Consider the following 7,500-nt stretch of genomic DNA (forward strand, 5'->3'; position numbering starts at 1 on the left):
TTTACGTCACAGCATTATGACGTCATTCCGATAAAGGAATTGCCACGATCAGCACAATGACTTTCTCCACTTGAACATCTGTGATCTGGCAAGCAGCTAATCGGCGAACTAACTTCCACCCCTCTTCAATACAAAAGTGTGTGGGCTGCATTTTGTGTCCGGAATTGTCCATTTTGTGTAAACACAGTATTCCCCCTTACCCTGCCTGGTATTACCCCCCCCCCCCCCCCCCCCTTTACCCTGCCTGGCATTGTGAAACATTACCTTGTGCCGTGTTGCTGGAGTTACGCCCTGTATTATTTAAACGCTGATTGGCTGTAGGTGTTGGCGCGCGGAAATATCGAAAAAGGAGCATGTATATGTTTATACCCATGGCCATGTCGATCTACGATATTTCCACACATTTGATGACATATATTTTGTCCGTGAATAACAAACTCTTCCTTTGAACGGAAAAAGTGAAACATGTGTCTGTGTCATTCTCGATCGGTCTGTCACTCTGTCTCTGTTTCTTCCCCCTCCCCCCCCCCCCCCCCATCTCTCTCTCTCTCTCTCTCTCTCTCTCTCTCTCTCTCTCTCTCTCTCTCCTTCTCTCTCTCTGCTGAGGTGCAAGACGCGCCAAGACGTGTCTCACTTGCTCTGGATAGATACAGGATTTTCTTTGTTCATCATGTGACTTTTGTGCTAAAAAGTGCATTGACGGATAGCTAATGTAACTGGCTACAGGATGAACATCTTCATTTTGATGAGAAGTGTCTATTGTTGACGGTAGGAGTATCAAAGTTTCATTTCATTTCTCCGACTTCATTGTTCTACGATGTGTAGCAGCGCCACGCTATGCGCTTATCGTGGGTGATTTATGAGCGTCGGCCATGTGACTAATGTCTGCGTGCCACAGTGATTCTTATCTTGGCGTGAGACTGTCAAGTGGCTGGGAGGGCCAATGGAGCGGCGTGTGTGTACACGCTGAAACGACACGCTGTAATTCCCTGCCAATCGGACACAGTGCCTTCAGTGGTCATCGCGCAGTGTATTGTAGCCAAGTGCTTTATAGTCATGCTCGACTGATGTACCCCAGCTGTGGCTGATTCATTTCCTGGGTTATGCAGTGTGTACGCAACCCAATGCGTGTCTGAATCAATGTAACTTAATATAACCATGTAATCGGCTCATATGTTTGGCCTGCGCGGGCTCACTCTACACCACCCTCTAAATATGAACGCATCGCTGTGTACTTGATCATGGAACTGCAGCCCAGCATTACTACGGCAGTGGGATGGGTCCCCACTGTCTGCATGAAAAAAGACCCAAAACAATTAACATTTAAGATGCCTCACACACTCATGCCTTTGGCTCGCCAAGTGTTGTACATGCGCTACTGCCAAGGCATCGACAGCCATAACAACTTCGACGTACAGTGGATAGATGAGGCAGAAAAGCCAACTCGACCTATCCAGGTACAAGATAATGAATCTCTAAGCGAAATCCCGACAACCCTCCCCTCCCCTGAGCTATGGCGCTCTAAAGTGCAGGTGAATTGCGGCTCGAACAAATTGGTGACCATAACTATTTTCTATACAACCGGTACCATTCTTGTTCAAGGCACCCAATGCACCAAATGGCGCGACTCTGAGTTTACGAGCTTGGTGGACTTTTATGTTTTATGTTTTATGTGTGTCGTCCTATACAATTGTTGTTATAATCGTTTACAGGCAGACAGGGTGTGCCGAAGAAAAATTTCCATTTTTATGTAATATTTTAATGGACAATAAAGTGCTGTTATTGTTATTGTTATTATCAACTCTATTATCAAGCACCCTGAACTTGCTACAACAATCAACACTCGCCTCACTATGCTCGCCTTGCCACCCATCGAGCGGTCCATCGGTGAAGTAGAGAACACACCCACCTCCCGTAAACATCGTTCGTTAACAAGGGAGCAACCAAAAAGGGCATGCAGACAATTGAGATCAAGGAGCTCCGATTCTGCCGCCCTCTCTACGGGGATACTAAGCTCCACCCCCCAACAGTCTCCATTGCCCTCCCCGACTGCAACCCCACCTGACCACACTGTTTCTTTCGTCTCATCATCGCCAGCTTCAAACAAATCCCCCCCATCTATGGCTAGTGGGCGAAACCCTGACAACACGGCCACTACCCCACTACAAGGCCACGACTCTTCCACAAGTATGAGCGCCGTCACCAAAGCGACCACACTGAACAATGAAACCACGCGTCATAATGACCTGGATTCGACCCCACCACTTGACCTCGTCAAGGTGACTTCGGGTGACTCGCAAGAGCAAAAGCAAGACCACATTTCCTCCTCTCTTTTCTTGGACCACCCTGAACTCCGCGATGAAGTGTTAGCACTCATAGAGACGGCGAAAACACAACTGAAGAGAGAACTTAAACTTGACCTTAGAATAAAATGTGAAACGTTAGATAACACCATTGCAACAATGAAACAGGAGATGAGTGAAATGAATAAACAAATACACTCGCTCAAATCTCAGGTTGGTGACTTTAAGAAACAGCAACAGATTAAACAAACCAATCAACTTACAAAACATACAACCTCATCAGAATCACAGACTAACACTCAAGCGGATTTGCAAGTGGAAACCATGCAGGCTTCAGTTGTCAAGGCAGGAGTACCCCTTTTTAACAGCTTCTCTGTGCTTCACGACGAATCCGAAACAAGTTCGCCCTCTGTTAGCCCTAAGAGTTCTGCGCCACATGAGAAACAGTATGACACAGACGCTAGAAGAGGAAACACACACAATCAGACTTCAAGCAACCTGACTCCACGACAGCAGCTGGCGGAGTATCGAGTGGATCCTTCGACTACTCGCGTGCTGCTCGGGGACTCGGTACTGAAACCAGTTAGACCCGAGCTGATGTTTCCTGGCAAAGCCTCCCAGAATCTGAGTGTGTCAGGCCTCTGTGTAGATGATGTAACACACTGGCTGGACAACGTGCCACAATGTAAACACGTGCAAATGGTCATCGTTCACATAGGGGTCAATACATGCCGACACAACACCATCACAGAGGCAGTGTGGTCGGGACTCATGAAGCTCTTAAAGAAGGTGTTCCCTTCGGCACGGATACAGGCGTCCTCCATCATCCCACCCAACGGCGAACACATGCTGCGGAAGTCCATTGCAGCATCCAACCACTCCCTGAGTAGGGTCTGTGCGAGGGAGGGGGTATTATTCACTGACAACACCGACACCTTCCTCACCCCCAGCGGTGCCCCACGCAAAGCTCTCTACAGGGACGCCCTTCACCCCAGTCCTCGGGGTATTGTTTGCCTTGCCGGTAACCTGAAAACTGCATGCCCTCCCGCTGATCAATCACAGCGACGGGTGCCGCTGTTGCCAACCCCTGTGCCGTCACGCAACCGTGACTACCTCGACGACCAGTCAACGCGCAGAACCGGACAGCCCGGTAGACCACAAGAGCAAGGACCAGGGCTTCTGCTCCGTAACGGTCCTCAACATCGCCTACCTCATCGACCTCTACACCAAGAACAACAGCAGCAGTCTGATGACTACCCCTTGGTCTACATGCGACAGTCCAACGCCATGCACAGTCAACGCTGTGCCAGCGACCCTGAGCCCTACAGACAGCCAGTCAGTCGGGGGCCACACTATCATGTGCCTCCCTATGCGGCAGGTGCGCCGCAACATAATCAACGCCGTGACAGCGACCCGGAGCTCTACAGCCAGGCAGTCAATCAAGGGCCGCACTTTCAAGTGCCTCCTTATGCCTGGCAATATGCAGCGCCCCAGCCTCCTCCTCGACACATGCTGCCTCCACCCTACATGTTTCAGCCACACCGGCACTCAGTGCCACTCCACAATTCATACACTCATTCATACATACCCATACCCCCGCAGCTCCAACAGTGTTTTACTCCACACAGCTACCACAACACGAATGCCTCTACACTTGTGTAATTAGAAGTGCCATCAATCATTTCCCTCCACACGGCTACTCTCAGCACAGGTGCCTCTACTCTTGTGTAATCGGTGAAATACTAAATTTGTATACAAACTACGTTGTGAATTACACAAGAGCGAAGAATAACTATGCATCACTCTAGGTGTGTGCGTGTGCGGCGTGCTAGCACCCAGGGGTGTCGGAGAGAAAGTTAGAGAGAAACTTTACGTCATTCGTCCTTGTTGAAACTGTGTTTATAACTTTACTATTTTACAAACATTGCCCTTGTGCAAGAATGTGAACATACTCGCGCGGCCTTCATCTTATTGAGGAATCTTTAAACTAACTTTGTTAACGGTTTGTTCTACAGCTGCAACAGCTTAATTCGTGACCTGACTCGGACGTGCTCGCTTCTATAAGTGCCTCAGGTCGGACACGCTATAGGGACGGCATTGTGTGTGTCGTGCCCTGAAGCCATAGGCTTTTTTCATCCCCATGGACAAGCGGCTGGTGCTTCGACGATATTAAAGTCTGAACACGTGAGGCATAAAAGAGATTCTACTTCTCTGTGCAAGACTTGTGTTACGAATCCTTTACAGTATTAACCTTTACTGGGTGCTAAATAATTGCATGAACTACTGGCTCTGGGCCGAGTTTGTGAACTGTTCAGCCTTAACTGAATTTCACCAGGACTGTTCCGCTTTAACTGCTTTAACCTTGTGTCCTTTTGTTTTCTGTGAGCATTTTGTACATCTTGTACTTAAGCTTACATTATCTAGTATCCCGTTGTTTGTTGTGGGATTTTCTTTGCCTTTTGTCGGTCACCCTTCATTTTAAGCAACAGTTTGTTCTCTATTGTTGATTGCATACCTTTGTGTGCTGCTATCTCATCCTGTATCATTACTGCTGTTTGTTACAATATTGCACTTCGTTCTAATGTCAACAACATCAAACACTGTTCTCCGTATAGGGCATGTGAATATTTATCATTTAGTCAACAAAGTACATGATGTCTGTGTATTGCTAAACCAGCAACCAGAGCTGGTACAGCTCTTCGGTGTAAGTGAAACGCGTCTAGATTCGCGTATCTCAGACAGCCTTGTTAACATTCCGCATTATTCGGTTTTGCGACGGGACAATGCACGAGTAGGCCAAACAGGCATCGCTCTTTATGTTCATCAGTCCATTGCTGGGATTGTCAAACGTAGAACTGATCTTGAAGATGAAAATGTTGAATGTATGTGGTTAGAACTGAAGCATGACAAATCCTCTCCCTTGCTTATTGGCTATGTGTATCGTAACCCTGCTGAAACGTCAAGGTGGATTGATGATTTTGTTTCTATGATGGACAGAGTGAAGGCTCGTGACGAGAATGTTGTATTGCTTGGCGATTTTAACATTAACCTACTCAGGCCTCAAACAACATGGTGCTCAACCACAGCTCTGTTTGGTCTTCATCAGCTGGTAAAAACCCCTACAAGAGAAACAAATACTTCATCAACCCTGATTGATCATATTTATACTGATAATAAGAATATCGTTGCAAATGCGCAAGTAGTGCATTCCAGTTTTAGTGACCATCATTCTGTGTTTTGCTCGATTTCGCTTATATTGCCAAAATCATGTCATAAAGGCCACACAACAATCGAATACAGAAGTTTCAAGTATTTTGTTGAATCTGCCTTCTTCTTTGACCTTAACCAAGCCCCATTTTATAGCGTATTCAATTGTAGTGACGCAGAGAGCGCCTGCAAGATTTTTTACGATATTTTGTGCTCTATAATTGATAAACACGCACCACTACGTCAGCATAGAGTGAAACATCCCCAGCTCCCCCCTTGGTTAACCTCAGACATTATCGAGGCTATGGCGATGCGTGATCATTTCAAAGAGCGCAACATGAAAACAGAATATAAACTACAAAAAAATAAAGTGTTGGACACAGTGAGACAAGCAAAGACTGAATATTTTAATAAACTAATTTCTGGAAAAAAGGATACAGCTACAATCTGGCGAGCAGTGAATGAAATTCTTGATAAATCTAGGAAGGGATCAACCAATTCTCATTCACAAATATCTCCAAATGACTTCAACAAACACTTCATTTCGCTAGCAGACAACCTAAAATCTTGTCTCAAGCAAAAGGATTCCCTTGATACGGATGATTGTCTTGAAAAATTAAAAACATTCTGCGAACAAAAGTTGACTCAAACTGACACATTTTCTATTCCTCCAATCTCAGTGCACGAGGTAGGAAAACTGGTAGAACAAATGGCGAATAAGAAGTCAATGGGTCCAGACAAGATTCCAGTCAAGTTGCTAAAACTTGCTTTACCTTACATTGTCGATTCCCTAACTTATGTTTATAACCTAAGCATACAACAAAATGTGTTCCCTTCTATTTTAAAGTGTGCAAAGGTATTACCACTTCCAAAAACTAAGGATCTTACAGACCCAAACAACTTTAGACCTATTTCCCTCTTACCTGTTCTATCTAAACCCTTAGAAAAGCACATACAAAAACACCTACTGGCATATATGGAACAAATGAATCTGTTTCATTCTTTTCAGTCTGGATTCCGCTCCAAGCATTCCTGCCACACCGCCTTAAGCTCTTTATGCGAGACTTGGCTGTCAGCAATAAACAAAGCAGAAATAACGGGAGCGTTGTTTCTGGACTTTAAGAAAGCCTTTGACCTAGTAGATCACTCACTTCTACTGACAAAACTAAAGTGCTATTTAAAAGACGACTCCGCCTGTGCCTTTTTTGAATCGTATCTTTCAAAACGGAAACAGTATGTATCCATTAACTGTAAAACTTCGTCAAATGAGTTTGTCAGAAGTGGTGTCCCTCAAGGGTCTGTATTAGGACCTATCTTGTTCTGTATTTATATAAATGACTTACCCCTTCATGTGTCCGATGAAAAAGTTAGATGTGAGTTCTTCGCGGATGACTCTTCTGTTCACACCAGTCAAAAATCTTTGGAATCCGTCAACTCTTCTCTTCAAACAAGTGTGGATGAAATCACTGAGTGGTGCGTTTCTAATGCAATGATCATTCATCCGATTAAAACAAAGAGTATGGTGATAACCACGAGACAAAAACACCAGTTAAGTCCTTTACTATTACAACTGTCAGTTGGTTCAACTCAAGTGCAGCAAGTTAAGGAACATAGACTATTAGGTGTTACCATTGATCAAGAGTTGAAATGGCAAACTCATTTGAGTAATATTTGCAAAGTAGTATCAAAGAATTTGTACCTGTTATCAAAATTAAGGCATTACGCCGATTCTGAAGCACTCAAAATGTTCTATTACGCCCACATAATGCCTCATAAACTTCGCTTCGACACTTTGGGATAACTGCAGTGATGTTCATTTAAAAAGACTCAATTCCCTGCATCGCCGAGCTGCAAAACTTATTCTGCATGATTTGAATAGGTCCACGGATGAAAAACTAAAGCTCCTAAATTTCCTCCCCTTGAAAGATCAGTTGACGTTAAACAAGGCTGTGTTCATGTATAAAATTCTAAATGACGACTGTCCTAAATA

At 44.9% G+C, this 7,500-nt stretch overlaps 1 protein-coding gene across 1 annotated transcript in view; it reads left to right on the forward strand.

Annotated features, from left to right (window-relative positions):
• Positions 1-7,500, forward strand: part of LOC138978999 (uncharacterized) — a 149,701-nt gene that overhangs the window by 112,862 nt on the left and 29,339 nt on the right. The window lies entirely within an intron of this gene.

The sequence above is a fragment of the Littorina saxatilis genome, linkage group LG10, assembly GCF_037325665.1.
Source record: "Littorina saxatilis isolate snail1 linkage group LG10, US_GU_Lsax_2.0, whole genome shotgun sequence".
Taxonomy (NCBI): Eukaryota; Metazoa; Mollusca; class Gastropoda; order Littorinimorpha; family Littorinidae; genus Littorina; species Littorina saxatilis.